We start from the raw sequence: 2,471 nt of genomic DNA, 5'->3' as shown, positions 1-2,471 counted from the left end.
TCCCGAGCCGATCACATGATCTGAGATCGGAACCGATCACGTGATTTTCAAAAGATCGGAATCGGGAGAAAAGAATCGGGGATCGGTACTTTTTTAAAATTTGTACTCAATGTTACAAAACAAAAATGACCATGTTCAAGTCTTAAAGTCGTCCTGAGGCCTTAGTTTTGGTTTCAAATGACACAACATCATGTATGTGTTGCTTCTTTGGGGCTTGTTTTCATAGACCTGGTTGCTTATTTCTCTCAAATCTGGCAACAGAGTGGGCAGGGCGCAGTGTCTAATTGTAGCAGTAAGCTAACGAGTACTGAAAGCTTTATTTTGTTTTGATCCAATGCTGCACAACTGAACTGATCCAATGCTGCTGTGAAAGAAAGAAGCTATATCCATGTTGGTTAGAATATCCAATTTAAATAAAAAATAACCTTAAGGGACAACTTGAATGTTTTTTTTCTTTTTTTTCTCTTAATGCATTGCATAAAGATCGGATCGGGAAAAATCGGTATCGGCAAATTGTCAAAATCAAATGATCGGAATCGGATCGGGAGCAAAAAAAGGTGATCGGGACATCTCTAGTAAAAAGCACGACCAATCATCTGAGCCGGCTAAAATAACTGGATGGCCTACCTGCCTGTCAGCCTTCCATCTGTGCACAAACTTATCTCGTGCCCTCATTGGTCATGTGCGCGTTCGTGTGTGTTGGAGGAGGGGCTATGTAAGGAAGTCTGAAGGAAGGCGCAGATTTTTTTCCGGTTGTGTATTTTCAAATTGTAGCGCACTCGAGCTGGTTTCTCCATTCTTACCTAGCCTACCTTTAACTAGATATCAAAATGTGTCTTTTTAAATATGACATTGATTGTGTATATGGGTTGATCTGTATCCAACACACGGAGCACACTGTACTTATATAATGCATTTTGACTGTTTTGTCCAGATGTAAATCACCTCACAGAGAGCACAGTGTGTACGATCCTGAGTTTCTGCGAGGAGGAAGGGGATTACTCCACTCTGATCCACGTCCTCGGCAGGATTTTCTCCAACGCAGAAGCCTTGATAAAGAGTTTCAGGAGCGACGAACCCAACATTTCTAAAGCCCTGGACTCTGTAGAAGCTACAGATAATGACAACCCTGAGAAGAAGACGCCAACATCAGAGGAGGCGGGGGCTTCTTCTTCTGCAGCAGCTTTTCCAGATGAGGATGTTTCTGATCCGTCTTTGGAGGTTCTAGTGGACATCAGCGCCTTGAGGAGGGTCTACGACAAACTTTTGAGCCTCGACCGGGTAGATGCGGCTCTCGTGAACGCCCTCATTTACCTCACTCCCAATTTAGAGCTGGACCTGGAGTACCTCGATGTGTACGGCACAAACCCAGAGTACCTGAACATCTTCGTCGTCGTGCTGGAGAACACGAACCTGCACAGCCCCGAGTATCTGGAAGTGGCGTTGCCGCAGTTCTGCAAAGCCATGTGCAAACTCCCGGTAGCAGCGCTCGCCAGGCTCGTGAAACTCTGGGCTTCTTACGGTTTGACGCACATCCGCCGCATGATGGAGACCTTCCAGCAGCTCATCACCTTCACCGTCGTCAGCAACGATTACGACGGGGAGAATCTGGTGAATGACGACGAGTCGGTGGTGGCCGGGACGCAGTGTTTGAAGTTGGCTTATTACGCGAGCATCCTGGCGGGAGATGTGGACGTGGAGCACAACGAGGAGGACATTGAAGACCCAGAGTCCGATGAACTCACCCTGCATGAGTTGCTAGGCGAGGAGCGGCTCTATAAGAAGGGTCCGCGGGTCGACCCTCTGCAGAAAGAGCTCGGGGTCCGATCCGTAGACTGCATCAAACCCCTCATCCCCCACGAGGAGTTCGTCAACGAGTCCCTGAACGACGTGGTGGAGATGGACAAAGATTTCACGTTCTTTAAGGTCAACGCCGAAACAAAGTTCTCCTTCCAGAGCTGCCCCTTCATCCTGAACGTCATCACCAAGAACCAGGGGCTGTACTACGACAACAGGATCCGGATGTACAGCGAGCGGCGCCTCACGGCTCTCTACAGCATGGTGCAGGGCCAGCAGCCCAACCCCTACCTGAAGCTCAAAGTGAGACGAGATCACATCATCGACGACGCCCTCGTCAGAGTGAGTCCAAACGCAGTGTGTTACTGATTTCATCCTGATCACATTTGGGACATTTGGAGCTTACAATATTAGAAATCGCTTTTGATATGGAAGCCGATTTCCAAGAATGAATGGTGTAAATTGTACGAAGAATGTTTAATGGACTGCATTCAAACAATGCTTTTCCAGTGCGACCCCTCAAAGCAATTTGAGTATAAAAGTCAGTATTTACCCATTCGCACACTTTCATACAGAGACTGCCATTCAAGGTGCCACACACACACACACACACACACACACACACACACACACACACACACACACACACACACACACAGTTGGCTTTGCGTTTG

General features: G+C 47.6%; 1 pseudogene; it reads left to right on the top strand.

Moving 5' to 3' along the window:
* The first annotated feature begins 934 nt into the window (after positions 1-934).
* LOC104944772 (ubiquitin-protein ligase E3A pseudogene) lies at positions 935-2,139 on the top strand (annotated as a pseudogene).
* Positions 2,140-2,471: the final 332 nt, after the last annotated feature.

Source organism: Notothenia coriiceps, unplaced genomic scaffold, assembly GCF_000735185.1.
Source record: "Notothenia coriiceps isolate Sejong01 unplaced genomic scaffold, NC01 NC01_scaffold00008795, whole genome shotgun sequence".
Lineage (NCBI taxonomy): Eukaryota > Metazoa > Chordata > Actinopteri > Perciformes > Nototheniidae > Notothenia > Notothenia coriiceps.
Note: the sequence above shows the minus strand (reverse complement) of the source record. Positions and strands in the feature narration are given on the sequence as shown.